Source organism: Ornithodoros turicata, chromosome 7 (assembly GCF_037126465.1).
Source record: "Ornithodoros turicata isolate Travis chromosome 7, ASM3712646v1, whole genome shotgun sequence".
NCBI classification, from domain to species: Eukaryota; Metazoa; Arthropoda; class Arachnida; order Ixodida; family Argasidae; genus Ornithodoros; species Ornithodoros turicata.
The window spans coordinates 26,770,302-26,787,097 of record NC_088207.1 but is presented as its reverse complement, the minus strand read 5'-3'; the positions used below and the strand labels follow the sequence as shown (position 1 = coordinate 26,787,097).

The 16,796-nt window shown below is 44.2% G+C and overlaps 1 long non-coding RNA gene across 1 annotated transcript in view; it reads left to right on the top strand.

Moving 5' to 3' along the window:
- Positions 1-16,796, top strand: part of LOC135399737 (uncharacterized) — a 40,566-nt gene that overhangs the window by 11,462 nt on the left and 12,308 nt on the right. Inside the window, exon 2 of the long non-coding RNA XR_010424401.1 lies at positions 16,375-16,485. This is a non-coding gene — a long non-coding RNA (uncharacterized LOC135399737). The remainder of the gene's footprint in view (positions 1-16,374; positions 16,486-16,796) is intronic.

Here is a 16,796-nt window from a genome sequence, read left to right as displayed (position 1 = left end):
GCGTACGCCCCGCCCTTTCCAGAAATCAAGAGTGATAGAGGTATCACTCTGTACAATGGTTGGCCTTCAGCGTGCTATGTGGTAAAGCTTTGTTTTAAGAGAGTGCCTACTATTACTACTGCTTATTACTACTTACTTACTTAGTTATTAGTGATCAACTTATTTAACAGTAAAATTACGGAATTTTTTCTTACACTGCGCAACCGGCACGCAGGGTTCTCTCATAAAAATACTACTCTTCGGGACTACTAATACTTCTACTACTAATAATAATACTAGTAATACTACTACTACTAATAGTACTACTCTTAGACTCTTTCGGGAGTAGTTTGCTGCTATATGGAATCCCATAGCGGAAATTAGGCTCCAACCAAGGGTTAGTCCAAAAGGAGGAGGCCCCGACATTTCCAAGCCGATTTGCATCATTCGCCAGGGGTGACCCTGCAAGGGCCCCTTTTGTAAGCAAGCTGTCCTTTTGTATGCATATTGTTATATCCCATATAATGATCAGACGAACAACATAGCTTCTCGCACTTCACACTATGCAGTCGAACCTGATTATGGAGCAAACTCTCACGCGGAAACTACGAATTTGTTCGTTACACCCGCTTCTTCTTTTTTTTTTTTTTTCAAAGGCGCAGTGGTCCAAAAACAAATATTGCATTTCATTCATGAAACAAAAACAACAACAAATTAATAGCGACTATGATCTGGGGTGATTCACGGCTGCACTCTAAATACTGAACTTCACCGCATAGCACGCTTTGCGCCAGCCACACTGTTGAAACAGAAGTTCACCACATAGCACGGTCTTAGCCAACCACCATACCGGATAATATCATTCTGTGTTATGATTCGTTCAAAACAGGGGGAGGAGCGTATCTGGGACAAGCATAACGTGTCCCAGATAGGCGCCTCCGCCCATTTTCAGCAAATCAGGACACAGAATGATATCATTCGGAATGACGGTTGGCTAGGAGCGTGCTATGTGGTGAAGTTCTGTTTTAACAGTGCACTGCCACGAATGATAGGGTTATCGCTTCTGATTCGAAGAGAGATACGGGCGTACGCCTTTTTGTGTCAATTTGGATACACGATAATTGACACAAAAGGGCGCTAGCCTCCCTCTCTCCTGGAATCAGAGGCGATATAACCCTATCATTCGTGGCAATGGTTGGCGCAGAGCGTGCTATGCGGTGAAGTGCAGTTTTTAGAGTGTGGAGAGCAGTACACTCTTAAAAATGAACTTCACCGCATAACACGCTCCTTGCCAACCACAATCTCGAATGATATCGTTGTGTGCCCTGATTTGTCGAAAACGGGAGGCGTACGCCTTTTTTGTGACAATTATGAACAGCATACGTGTCACAGAAAAGCCGTACGCCTCCCGTTTTCTACAAATCAGGGCAGATAATGATATCATTCGAGATGATGGTTGGCTAGGAGCGTGCTATGCGGTGAAGTTCATTTTTAAGAGTGTACACAACCCCATTGATGCGCTCATTCGTGGTGCCAAAAACACACACGCGCGATTGTTACTATATACACGGAATATATGACCTACAAGCCGCAGCAAGATCTCAGCTGCTGAAATAAATTGGAGAGCAAAAGAAGAACGGTTCCTCACTCTTCCAACGGCCATTTTTTTTTCCTAGAAAACTTCTATAAGAATCCCGTCCTTATAGAGCTCAACTTAAAATTCCTCTCGGCGGGAGGGACTCTTCATAACTCGCGGAACACACTTCCGCCCTCGCACGCATCCCCGAGTGTCATGAGAGATTTAGTGCTTGTTTAAAAATAAGGCATATACAGTATGCTTTCTTGCAGCCCGGGGATATGCTTTAAAAAGGCGCTATATAGGCACATCGGCAGGAAGGGCATCGTCTGTATTAGCGCGAGGAGCGCCACCTTCGGAGTGGTCTGGTTTTCAACAAAAGGACGAGTGGCTGTTTTAGCTGTAAACACGTCGCTGACGGGCGAATAGTGCGCATCGTTTGTGTGTTCCGGAGTACGTCGGAGTCAGCGTTGACGTACGGGAAGCCAACAAGTTTCGATGCCAACACAAATAATATACAGATTTACTCGCTGGGTTTCCACTGGAAGAAGGAAGCAAACAGCGATCTGGTTGTTGTTGTTGGATGCGTTAGGGAGGTGAATGCGTAGGTAGATTCGTATTGGGGGGAAGCTATTGGAAGTCGTGTTGAGGGACTTAGTGACAGGTGACGTGGTGCGGTAGTGGTGACGGTGATGGAACTGCTTGCTGTAATCGGCCACGCTTTGGCGGGCAACGTCACGGCTATCGCAGGGGGGATCGTGCGACCTGGGCCGACTTCACAGAAAATTGTGCCGACATTTGTCTTTGAGGAGAGCTCGGGGAAAACACCCAGACAGCACAGACAGCGCCTGGATTCAAACCAAAACTTCAGTACTTCACCACAAAACATGCTGAGGGCCAAGGCTGAGGTTTCCCTCCTGCTTCGCATCCGATCTCGTAGTGCCTACACTCTTAGAAATGAATTTCACCGCATAGCACGCTTCTAGCCAACCATCATCTCGAATGATATCGTTATCTGCCCTGATTTGTTGAAAACGGGGGGCGTACGCCTTTTTGCTGACAATTACGAACAGCATAAGTGTCACAAAAAAGGCGTACGCCCCCGTCTTCAACAAATCATGGCAGATAACGATATCCTTCTAGATTATGGATGGCTACACTCTTAAAAATGAACTTCACCGCATAGCACGCTCCTAGCCAACCATTATCTCGAATGATATCGTTATCTGCCCTGATTTGTTGAAAACGGGTGGCGTACGCCATTTCTGTGACAATTATGAACAGCATAAGTGTCACAGAAAAGGCGTACGCCCCCTGTTTTCAACAAATCAGGGCACATAACGATATCATTCGAGATAATGGTTGGCTAGGAGCGTGCTATGCGGTGAAGCTCATTTTTAAGAGTGTAGGAGCATGCTATGCGGTGAAGTTTATTTTTAAGAGTGTACACGTGCGCCCACACTTTCAAACTCGGCCGCACTTCGAGTCCAAATTGTCGTCAATGCGGTGCGCCAGAGACGGAGGGCCACATTATAATGGCGTGTCCGGCTACAACTGACGCCAGACGGGAACTCCAAGAAGCAGTGCAGCAGCCTTGAACATCCGCCGTAAATCCGAACAGAAAGCCCTGCTGAACGTTCTGAAGGCAGTGGACCCTCACGGTCGGTTGTAGTTCGGGAAACTCTACAACCAGACGTGTGAGCCTTCCCTCACCCACTTTCATCCTTTCCCCGAGCAACATGCCGCCAATCTAGGCAAGCAGACCGCCCATATCCCCACGTCCCCCCCCCCCCCCCCCCCCACCACACACACATACATGCCACAATGACATCGTCGTCTCCTCTGATTTGTAGAAAACGGAAGGCGTACGCCTTTTTTGTGACAGTTAACATAACGTCATAAGTGTCACAAAAAGGTGTACGCCTGTCATTTCCAACCAATCAGGGGAGAGAACGACGTCTTTCGGGATTAATGGTTGGCTAGGAGCCTATTATGAGGCGAAGCTCTGTTTTAAGAACGTAGCTGTTTCTCCATTTTTTTTCTTTTAAAATCAATCAATCAAGAACGTAGCTGTTGTTGTTGTTGCATATATTCTAGTTATGTGTAAGTAGCATAACTGCATAATATAGCGTATGATATGCGCCAACGCGAAACTGACGAACAAAAGAATTACCGAGTACGTGTAGAACGTTAGTACTCCGCCAGGCGTTTTCCAATAAACCTATACGAGGTACGGCATGAAACTAGGCAGAGGACACGCAAAATGGAGCAATTTTTCCTGTCGCTCATCTAAAATAATAACCTTCATCTCCGCGCCTAATTAACGCAGTCATTCCTTTCTTTTTCTCCTGCGAAGTTATTTCGAACGAAACAATTAGTCAACCTTTATTCTCTTCCAACGCTCTTTCCTTATTCATTTGCCTTCTGCGTCGTCCTTTCATCCATTCATTTCTTCTTACCTCGTTTTTTTTTTCTTTTTTTTTTCATTCGTTTCACGCGCGCAATAGTTATTATCGCGAGCGCGGAGTGCGTCCGCATTGATTAGAGTTTTAGGCAATACCGCCGTACACACGGTGCATTAAAAAGAAGAAACAATATGAAGTTGCGATTGTAATTCGACGATGGAGCCACTATACGCGTGCGGCAATTAATGCGTAATACCGGCAGATTTCCTTTGAGCAAATGACTGAATTCCGTACCATCGTAAAAATGATGGGATACTGTGTCACGTAAATGTATTTCCCACGCAGTGAACAGCGCTATATGGTGATTTGGACGCGTCTTCGACAACTTCGTGAATGTTTGCTGATCATCACATCATCACTAACGCTTAATCACTACCTCTCATCCAGGTTAAGACTGAAAATGAGGAGAGGGGGAATTACGTGGATAGTCTGTGCTATGGTGTACTCTTAGTGTTGTATTTTTTTAAAGGAATAACTGTAAAGTGAAAGTATAACTACCATGTTTTAAGATGGCATCATGTAGAACTTGGCTGTGTGATGACACACATAAGTCGTCAACTCTCATATCTTCATACGTTTCGAACTAATTAATTGTGAACACTTGTATAAACTGAACGGTGGCGACCATGTAGCTTCTCCGACGACAAAGTGGGAGTCGGCCCCGTATTGGCGGACAGATATCACGTGATATTGATGTACTACGTAACGCATTCGAGACAGGTTACTTATTGCTATTAGACCTGTTTTGAAGAACAACAGCCACTTTTGAAAACTTCGGTGCATACTGTTGTAACGGTTGTATCCCTTTGAGAAAGGTGTGTGCGATGTGCTCTCTCTCTCCGCGTCTCTGTGTCGTCTGCTGCTCCACCATTACCCATGGTCCTTGCGGGGTTGGCGGGAGTACAGCGACCCAGAAAATGAAAGCTGTGAGAGTCACTCGGTATATCACTTTTGTGTGCAAAACCTCGCATCTAGGCGATTTCTACGGATGTCTGGTTTACGTTCTAGTGTTGCACCAACCGTGCACTTTCGACCAAGAAACGCCACGACCTACCTAGTTGCCTCCGTTTTCAATAGATGGCGCGCCAGTCGCCTCAGGGTTGGCGCGTCTTGGGAGTCCGCAAGTTTTGCTTGGCGCAGCAATCTTTGAAATCTGATTTCTGAAAAAATGCTCAATGTACAGCAGAACTATTACGTATCCGAATTGTCCAAGTTCCAAGCTTTCAGAAAAGTACACAGTTTCTACAGGTTCATTATTTTGGGTCTACAGGAACGTATTAACAGGAAAGTTTATGAACACTCTAGGACATAACGTTAGCTAAGCAGTTGTGACTGCTATGACTAGTACTATGTAATATACAATATGCAATACAAATATGTGTGGAACCTGTATGTGCATTATAGTATACAAGAGTAGATATATACAGAATATATTTATGTATGTGAAAAACCCCATCTCATCGTCAGCATCTATTGTTGCTGTTGTTGTTATGTATGTGCACCAGATATTATGTACCGTACAATTAATATCTACGACCGCGCTGATGACCATCTATATACACATGAACAACAACTACAACAATAAATGAAGAAGTGATGATGACATGGGATGTTTCCCCGTGGTAGCCACAGGACCCTACCCAACTTCACAGTGGTTAATATGAGAGGATGAATTATGGTGAGATTGAAGGCGACGACAGGTCGGCGTTCTGTTTAGAGATGTTCGAGGAGTCCAGTGGCTTGCATGAAAGCAAAAAGGGAGCGAAGAGCCCGGCACTGATGCGCAGGGGAGCTCCATGGGCCAAGTACGTTGGACAGGCTGAATGGTCTATGGTCGAGGAGTTCAAGTTGGCGTTGAAGTACCCGGCGTTCACACGTGTACCGCTCACAGTCCTAGATGATATGGGGGATCGTAGCTGGGGTGCAGCAAGCTAGGCACATGCAGCGCCGTGTTACTGTAACCCAGCTTAACACGCTATAAACATGAAAGGGAGAGAAGACATATGAGAAAGGAATGGGTGTCACAGTTCTGGAAGATGGCACAAGTGACGATTACATATTAGTATCAGTTGGTGACGTATTGAGTAAGCACTCTAAAAGTAGAACTTTACCGCGCAACAGGCTCGTTATGTGGCAGGCGTACACAGACAAGAATCGTTCAAACTGGTATCGCTCTTCTCTGAGTAGTTGAAACTGGGTGCGTGCTCCAATATGAGACACCTTGCGTTGATGACGATAAGAACAGATGTAAGCGCTCTCTCTTCTAATCAGAAAGTGATAACGCAATCGCTGGGTGCAATGGGCTGGCCTTCAGACTGTTATGTGGCGAAGGATTGTTCTAAAGGGGCACTAAAGTGTAGGAATGTGTACCATTTTCCACTTTTTCTCAAGGGGTCCAACAACGCGGAGAAGCCTCTGAACGGCCTCCTCAAACGATCTCCCGCTATATGATTGGACGAATCGTTTGAGGGGACCAATGGGAGCCCGCTTCCCATTGTTGACCTTCTTGAGAATGAGAGGGAAAAGGAAAGCGAATAAGTTCCGTTCCTTTTGTGTCAAGGTAACAGCATCTGTGATGCCACGAGGGGATTTCTTTTTTTTTGTATTTTAGAGCCTGTTTTTCACAGAGAATGAACGGCTTGGTTTCTTCCTCATCCATCTTTTGCGCATGTCGTTCGCAGACAAGATGAAGAAGATAACACGTACGGCATTGCCCGATAAAAAAAATATTAATAACAAAGAAAAAAAAAGAGAGAGAAGACTTTCCAAAATCATGAGCCTCAGAGCTTCACCGAATAACACGCTCCTAACAAACCCATGATAATATATTGTTGTCGTTTTTCATTTGTGACAGTTATGAATATATGTCAATTCGCACAAAAAAAGGCGTACGTCCATGCTGTTTCCGCAAATTAGGACTAATAACGATATATCCTTATTTGCAATGATTGGCCTCATTAAGCGTGTTACGTGACGGAGTTGTTCTGTTTTAATAATGCAGTTGCAGGCGAATGGAATCACGTGAAAATCTTTGAGAAGCTTATAACATCAGTAAAAGGCAAATATGGATTCTGAACGAGAAAACAGAAACGAGAGATATAAAGCGACTGTGAATTCTTCGGCAAAGACGAACGCGCTAAACCAAGTTTTACCACGATATAGACGTAAAGGAAACTACACGTATCTCCCTTACTCACACCAATCGATCACCTGCGACCAATTTCTATAGTACGTCTGCAATTGCGACACGCAGTCACTTGGACCCGGTTATTCTTACCTGGCAAATTATTCGCATCCCAGACAACACGTCAGCAGTGATGTAGCTTTTCGCCCAGTTGTAATGCAATTTCTCAATGATGTTAATAATAATAATAATAATAACCATATATCAATAATCATAACCATAGAGCACTCCTCGCTCATTAACTGATCACAGAAATTCCACTCAGACGCCTCCTCATTCAGTCGTATGATATTTAAGCACGAGGTGATCATTTTGGGCACGGAAACTCCAAATACTGATGTTCCCTCCCCCCCCCCCCCCACACACACACACGTTTTGCTCCCTAAAAGGTTTATACGTAAAGTGACCGATCGTAATAACAGCATTTCATCAATGTGATAAGCAAACATTCAAGAGTGAATGGAGATGTTGTTCCAACCACATTTGTGTACGCGTATCGTGCAAAACAGTTCGCGATCCAAAGCAGATCCCCCGCCCTAGAAGCCTGGTGTGGCGTCTACATACACCCCGTTCGAGGCACATGCACACACACACACACGTATGTTTCTATATGAACAGTTACGGAGCGTCAAGGCAAATGGCATTCGCGTCGAAGGTATAGTTTGCGGAACTCATTACTGTTTATCTCCCGGTTATCTTAGTTGCGCAACTGAGGGGGACTAATCAATTCTTAGAGCCCTGCGTTCCATCAGATAACGCGGGTGTTGCGCGCAAGGTATTAGTACGCCTTCTTGTTGGAATCGCGCTTTCGATCCTCCGTCAGCATTGGCATGCCCATTACGACTGGCACAACTACAGGCCGAAGCGATAAGAGCGCGATGTGGAGACGCCTTATCTTGTTACGATCAACGAAACGTTCATCAGTCAACAAAGTGCATACTCTTGATGTTTTCTTTGAGACTGCGTTAGCGCCGCGAGGCAACTGTAGCTATGAGCGGGGTACACCTGGCCAGGTGGAGAGAGGACAGCAGGAAGGAGTGGGAGACATGCGTCCTGGGACAACTTCAGGGGGAACTGAGCCGACAATAGGCTGAAAAGACCGGAGGGAAAAAGTCAGCACAGCCGGTGGTAGGCTCTTGATTAACTGACGTTGATTAGAATGCTGGATCAAGAGTTAACAGCATATGCTAATCAATGTGGAGATTTGGGGTAGTCGGTACATCACCATAAGGCAATGGCGTAAAGACAACACGAAGAGAAGAGAATGAGGACGACACGACGCCAACACAGTCACACGGACAGTCTTCAATGAGGATTGAAGCCAATGGCCATTGGCTTCAATCATTATTGAAGACTGCCCGTGTGATTGGGGACACCAGACAATATGAAATGTCTTAGGAATGTTCCAGGTGGAATAATAATAACATTACTATTATTATTTATTTGACCACATGAATGACTGGAAGCAGACACAAAAGAGTCGCTGTTCATGCACTCTAAAAACAGAACTTCACCGCATAGCACATAGTCCGCCAATCACTGCCGCGAACGATACGGTTATCGCCTTTGATTCCATGAGAGAGGGAGGCGTACGCCTTTTTGTGGCAATCACCATATATCCATATTGCCACAAAAAGGCGTACTCCGGGCCCCCTTTCTCCTCTAATCAAAAGCGATAAATCTATCATTCGCGGCAATGGTTGGCGCACAGCATGCTACGCGGTGTGACTTGACGAGGTTTGATGAGGCATAAACTACTGTTCGCTAGAGAAAAACATTCGACTGCAACTATAGTTACAGTAACCGGACATCCTTTTAGAGTCGTATGCTCTTAGCTGTAATTTCGGATATCATTAGCATTTTTGCTCACTGTCTGTTGCCGACTGGTTGGTTGGTTTTAAGAAAAAATAAACCGGTAAACTTGTAAATAAGCTGGTATTCATAGCTCAGATGATTGCTCGCGTTCTGGGGAAACAGATATTTGGAGAGGAGTCGAATTATCTCTACTATTCGGAAGAAGAAGAAAAACGCGTGGCTCGACTGGCTACTTTGTTTTCGTAAGCTTTGATGTAGCGTCGGCGACTGAAGAATTTGATGCGCGGATGGAAAGCAGTCGAAGTACAGTACTTATTTAGCTATATTACATATTAGTACTTACCAGGGATTATGGGCATAAATACATTAGTATTTAAATATAAATACAAAATAATTAGTTGAAAATTTTATTTAAATGCTCTGTATAAATACTTCTCGATATGAGTATTTAAATACAAAATATAAATACTTGTATTTATATTCTAAATACTATTTTAATTACAATATATTTAAATACTGCCCATCCCTGGTACTTACCCCACATAATTTTCCCATGATAAGAAAAATTTTGGCAAAGGCAGAAAGTAGGCAGACGGTAGAATTTATTTCTCATCCATTCGCGGTGAAGAAGGATACCATGAAATTATTATTCTTTTCTCTCTCTCTTTCCACTGCTCGACATGGCCGGGTAGAACACCTAGTATTCTGTGTAGCATCCGGCCAGTTGAGCTGTTTTTCAGCGTGGGGTCGATTTATTGGGACAATAAACTACTCTACACAAACTTTGTACAACAGCTGCTCTCAGTGACGTCACCTGTTTTGACGTCTCCTGTGACGTATTCAGATCAGTGTAATGTAGCATCTGCGTAGGGAGCAACGGTCTCACATCCCATTTGTACTTCGTCTGCTATACGGTGACGATGCAAGGCTACATACGGCGTACTGCATGTGGCACGGATAGTCTTAGAGAGAGAGAGAGAGAGAAATATATGGGGAGGGGTTTCACTGCTTCTATAAAAGTAATTTTCGCGAATCATAATGAATAGCTGGGTGCTCAGTGACCGCTTAGGACTATAGTAGAAAAGAAAAGAAAAAGATAATAAAATGTGAAGTAAGATAACGGATAACAATAGTAGATAACAGTAAGATGGTAAAAGTGGCAAGTGAATGATGGTAATGTCTCACGAGTGCGCGAGAATAAAAATTGAGGGAGGGAAGATCTCACGTGACGCGTTGAGTTCTTCTTCACTGAGGCCCTACACTCTTTAAAATGAACTTCACCGCATAGCACGCTCCTGGCCAACCATCATCTCGAATGATATTGTTACCTGCCCTGATTTGTTGAAAACGGGAGGCGTACGCCTTTTTTGTGACAATTATGAACAGCATAAGTGTCACAAAAAGGCGTACGCCTCCCGTTTTCAACAAATCAGAGCAGATAACGATATCATTCGAGATGTTGGTTCGCTAGAAGCGTGCTATGCGGTGAAGTTCATTTTTAAGAGTGTAATATTAACATCCGCTGTCCGCTGAATATTAACATTTACATTGAATTACATTCGCAATATTTGTTTAAAGTCCATCCCGATAGGGCAGCTTCAGAATTCATCGCTGTGCGCCACTGTGAACAGCGGAGAAGAGCATGCGATCATTTCTGATGCCTCATCAACGATTCACATGCTGTGCTATTCAATTATACAGTGTCTCTCGCGTGTGTACGGCGTTATACAAAACCGAAAAGCTCGATGCAAATTAGTCTTTCTATCGAATCTTTATGCGAGGAAAGATAAATCGGTCCGAACACCTAATCACAATGCAGCAATCAACTTCATCCTACATATCCTATTTATGTATGTGCCGTGGCGTGGCGTTGACGTTTCTTTTCTCTTTTTTTCCTTTTTTTTTGTCGCGTATAAAAGATGCCAGTTGGAACGCAAAATATTTATTCTTTAGCGCCTCAAGCTGGCGCAGACAAAAAGCGTTCGTATACTGTACGCTGGGGTGCTAGTATTTATTTTCTAATTACATATTCAACAACCCCATGGTTTCTGGAACAAGGCTGTATACGCGTTGTTACCGACGCGTTCTATCTTACTCTATGCAATAATAAATTAACTTGCAGAGCCTTTGCAAGGCATCTGCACATTTCCCTGGAGGGCAACGCAACGAATTCACCTTTAGAATAAATTATGTTTTCTTTTTCTTTTATTGTCGTCGCATATCCATAAGAAAAGACATATCTTTATGTCCTCTTTCGTTTATTTAAGAGCATGGATGTCAGAGCGCGACGCAGGCTGTGTTGTACTTATAGGAAGCGTAGTACTTCATTGGCTTTTCCAAGTGTTTGATGCGGCCTTATGGGTTTGCTTACATTTTTTCTCATTCTTCTCTCTTCCTCCTTCCCCTCTGTATTAATGGAACATACTAAAAATAGGGGCGAGTGTGTGTGTGTGTGTGTGTGTGGAGGGGGGGGGGTGTAATGTCTTAATCGGCTCGCCGTTGTTAGCCACACAGAAGTGTGCATCGTCACGACTATACACTAAAAACAGAACTTCACCGCATAACACGACGGTGACGAAGTGTCATACAGAACGATCTCGTTCTCTTTCCTGTTTTGTCGAAAATGGGTCCAGGACGTGTCGGTGCACAGTGCAGTACAAGTAACACCTTTTAAATGTACCTAAAGTAAAGTAGAAAGCACTGGAAATTGTACATTAGAGTACTCGCCAACTATCATTGCAAATGATACCTCACTAACAGGTAGTAGTCTAGGCAAGTTTGTACATCCTGAAGAAGGAAAAGTTGCAATGCAGGTGCATGCAAGAAACGGGAGTAAGGAAAGTGTGTGTTTGCGTCGTCACAGTCATCACTTTTTATTAGCAATTATCGCCGATTTATCGCATAATCCATCGATCTTCATGCTATAGCTGTGTTAAGGTCACGCGGTGTATCATGTAACTGCCTTCCAGCCCGACATAGAGAAGTAGAAAAGAGCGCACCTCTGTCTTTGAACGGGTGATACCGGCGACGGCCAGTGAGACAGATGGCAAATCTCAGGGCAGCTGAAGTCATTCTACGAAACCTGGCACACTGCTTCCGTGTGTCCTTGGCGGTTGCAATGCACGTGGTCTCGAGTTTGTAATTATCGAGAGCAGCTGGTCGTCGGCTCTTCCGTGTGTCTCAACCTGCTCCACTCTTCCGTAAATCTAGAGACGTTTCCTTTTCGGACATGGACAATCGGTGTCTGTGTCGACCTCCTGGAGCCGTTACCGGAAACGCTTTGGAGCGGTGGGGTTGAATTAGTCCAGCGTAACGCGCTGAAGTAACGCATGGACGCGTAACGCACGGAGATGGGAAACGCGGAATGTCCTGTTCACTCTGGAAACACAACGTTTTACTTTTGTCTTTCATCTTTTATATTTTACAGCGTGTAATTAAAATTTATTGATTAACACGATATTGGTATTGAGAAAAACAGAAAAACATGGAGATGCAGACGACTCCATTAACATGGATGCCGGCGACCCAATAGCAAATTCACTTGATTGAACAATTCATCACTATTCAAATTGTTCGTGGTCTTTTAATACGCGAGTTCAGAAAATCCCAGTGCTCTTTGCGCATGCATTGCATCCTGGGCGCTTGCTGAGCGGGGGAACGAAGAATAATCCTTCACATTTCGCTTTCGCTGACCTTGACACATCGTGGAAAATGGACCGGAAGGGAAGAAACCGGAACAGTTTGGAGGCCACCCGTTTCTTTCGTATTAGTAAACTCCCACAGTTCAATGCGACGCTAAGCACTCTGGGATTTTCTGAACTCTTCTATTGATTCAGTGCTTCCACACGTGAAGCGTCCTGGAACAGCTGGTCGCACCAGTGCGATCTACGTTTCCATATTTTTCTTTCTGTTTCTATTCTATTCTATGTTCGCGGTCCTGCCTTGCGGCACGTGCCCCATATTGCCACACAAATATAGGCTGAGTCACCACCATACGGATAAATCTACCTTCAATTATTGATGCCGCGGCCACTACACTACCACTGAAAGCTGCGTGCTGCATGCTAATGAAAGCTATTGAAGGAAAAAGAATAAGGAGTACGCGTAGAACGATATAATATAGAATCTTACTTTTTCAGGTTAATTATTCAATTCAATTCAATTTATTGATTTCAATTAGCATGTGCGAATCCAGCCTTTCGGAAACCGATAGCGAATAATTTCGAAATTCTTCCGAATTTTTTTGGATTGTTCCTGATGTGCACACGTGAGGCCGAAAACAGGTATACAACGCAATGAACGCAACTTCATATACTGTACTCTGATCCGTATGAATATGTTGCGTATACACTGTTGTAAACATGTTTAATGTCCGAACATGTGCGGCATGTGCGTCCGGTTCTGTTATACAATAGGACACCTCTCCATCATCATCAGTTTCTCATCCCTTCCACAAGCGTAATGGGGCAGTGTACCGCCATAACGGCGGAGAATGACCCACCACATCATCATCATCCCATGTATGTGTGTGTGTGTGTTATACAACTATTCACTTCGTATCCGATTCGGTTTTATAACTATTCGCTTCGTAAGCATTTGGTCGTGTTTGCTGTCGGCTACTCACTTCGGCATCTCATTCCGTCCATTGTGCCTTTGGGTATTGGGCCGCACCTCATCATGGGCCTCATCATGTGTCGTATTTCCCCCGTTCATCAACATCAATTGATTTGTTGTTACTTTGGCTACGTATCTATTCGATTCGTATCCGTCGGGGTCATATACTCGTATCTCTTCGCTGCAGTTTTAAGACAATGATGTTTTTACAGATTTTTTTGTTCATATTGCATGATTTGAAGTTGCGGACTGAGAGGGCAAGCCCTGATTCGAGCATGCCTAGTTAATTTCCATTCCCAGATTCTTGGGGCGGAGGAATCGGGTACTATGCATACATGCTTGTGTCATCGGGTTATTTTTTATCTATCTGTCCAGCAAGCAGTCCGCAGTTAAAGTGCGCATATTGGTCAAAACACGCGTATACCGCGTTATTTTTGTGACGAGCCTCACATGGTGTATATAACATACACTGGGCTTCGCATAGCCTATTCTTGCACTCAAATAATACTTACATCAGACACGCGTACAGATTCCTACAAATAATGTAACGTGATACCTGACAGCACTTCGGGGAGAAATCGGGTTTAACCTGAATCGGTTCTAAATTGATTCGGGAGAGAATAGACGGGAGGAATCGAGGTTCATCCCGAAAAAGTCAGACCCTAAACGTGTGTGGCTGGAGACAGCTAAAAGAACGATAAAGAATCACTTAAAAGAAAGAGAGGGAACGCAAGAGCCCAAGAACCAAAATAAATTGCCCGTCTAGGTATCTAAATGATATGAGGGCCGCCCATGGGATGGAGGCCGCCAAGCGCCAAAATTGTCAGCTCCGGGCGACAGGGACACACGACATACGAATATGTTTTGGGAAGAGCCTCAGGACAAGAGCACCCAATATTTCGAACAGCCAATATCTCGATGTTCGATATGTCGGTTGATTTTCCACCTTTCTATACGTATGAATACGTTGTGTGTCCTCGATCGCGCCGCAGTCCGAACAGTTTGGAGACACAGGAAATATTTTGCTTGGCATCGCAACTAATAAGATAATTTATCAACATTATAACGTTGATTAATAAATTATCTTAACTGTTTGCGGCCTCACGCAAAATATTTCTCACTGCCCCGCAGAGCGGAAACGTGGACAGCTCGTCTCCTCTATCCACGCATCATACAATTTTTTGCAATCACGTCGTGCAGTTGCATTTCCTCCCACTCCACAAACAAGTACTTATTCGTCCCGTGCGTAAAGCCGCGTAGCAGAGAAGCACGCGCTCTCAAAATCTATATCAAATTCAGCCCCTGCTCCTGGTGGCTCGTGGGAGAAGTAGAAGTTTCTTCAAGTGAGCCTTAATCTTTCTACTTCTGCCGGCACATATGCTATGGTTGCTGCTCTTTCCATCGTTGCCGGAGATATACTTCATGAAGCGCTGCTGAACAGTCCCCGTAAAAAGAAAACGAAAAGGAGAAGGGCGGCACCTGCAAAAAAACATTCTGTACAAATTTAACCAAATGATAAGCGAAATCCTTGTAAGCACCGTGGGGCTTCGCATGTGAGCAAAATTAAATTACAAAAAGTCCAAATGCCTGATACAGCAAAAGTGCGCACGATTTTGTTTCGTTTTTCTCAACGGAGGCAGAGTTGATGATGATGATGATGATAATGATAATGTGGTGCAGCTGATCAAGGCGGACCTCCACCTTCTGTACAGTTCGTCAGCAGCGGACATGCGAAGTAATTAATTACAGGAAACCCAATTGAGGTGGGCAATCGCCTGCTCAGTCATTTATTAATTCCACGATTGTTTGATATTGTGCAATTGTCTCCGTTACCTAATTACGTTTGGAAGCAATTTGTAATGCACTTATTGGAGTTACTTTGCGATCTCAAATCTTCAATCGTCTTCACGATGTCCGCGATTTTTACTCATTCACGAAAGGCAAGGCTTTCGTGACCGCAACGAGAGTACGTATCATCACTGTGTGCCATTAGGCAAAAACTAGTTTGAATAGTAGGATATCCTTTCCCTTTATTTTATTTTTCTCAACCATTAAATATATCCCCTCAGTTCTCGCATACAGGAAGTGTGTGCCGTTTTAAGTCTAATCAAAAAGACCAGAAGATGTCCATAAAGTATTAAATATTTCCATGCTTGTACTGCGTTCTTCACGGAGGAATAATAAAGTTATATGTTAAAATTATACACTAAAATGGAGGAAACTCGCTGTAACCCAAAAACATTTAAGCAGCTTTTCAACTGTAATTTAGTTACTACTTGGATGATTATGTTGTTCCCATTTCAATGCAACTACATTTGAAAGCTAACTTCTACTGATCCAGTCAGGAGTACTTATGCTGCCCTCCTAAGAAACTTAGTGAACCTATATATGAAGGGAGTGCCTCAGGACGAGCCGATATTTCTAACTTGCGTCGTTTACACTAGGTATTTACCGGTTAATACGGTATTATTTATGAGTCGGTACAATCGGTACAGCGGTGCTCTCTGTGCAGAAACGCAACTTCTTCCTGGGACACCCACTGACATCGCGGAGTTTTTTGCTGATGCTTGAAGGCACGATTGAGAGCCTTCCTCACAGCACTGCAACCAACATGCGCGTTAGACTGATTGGATAACGCCAAGGGTGCATCACGCGCAGAACAACAACAAACGATAACGGAAAAGATCATTGCTATTGAGCATGAACCAGGATCTTCCCTAAGGCCCTCTGCTCTGTTTCAGCTTCTTGATGATCGCATTCGGCGGAACAAGAACTGCTGCATTTCCAGCTTCACGACGCCCAATTCTCCATTTCAGGCAAGTACTTATTAGAGACCAGAAATAAAACAACAGGTGAGTCATCTTGACTCATTTCCAGCGATAAGAGCTTGCACGCACTCGCTTATCCACGCATGCAAATGTCGTTTCCCCACAACCAACCTTCACAACCTGTCAAGCCTACAACGTCCCCTCAAACATGACCTACTTTTTATTCCCGGCGCCAAAGCTGAATACAGATCGATACTAACTGCGCATGAGACCACTACCCGAAACGTCCTTTTTCATTGCCCTTCACGCACAACATGGACGCAAGAAAAACAGCACACACACACAGACATCCGTGCTCTCTCAACCGAGTTACCCCGTGCCCCGTTTCCGAGCCT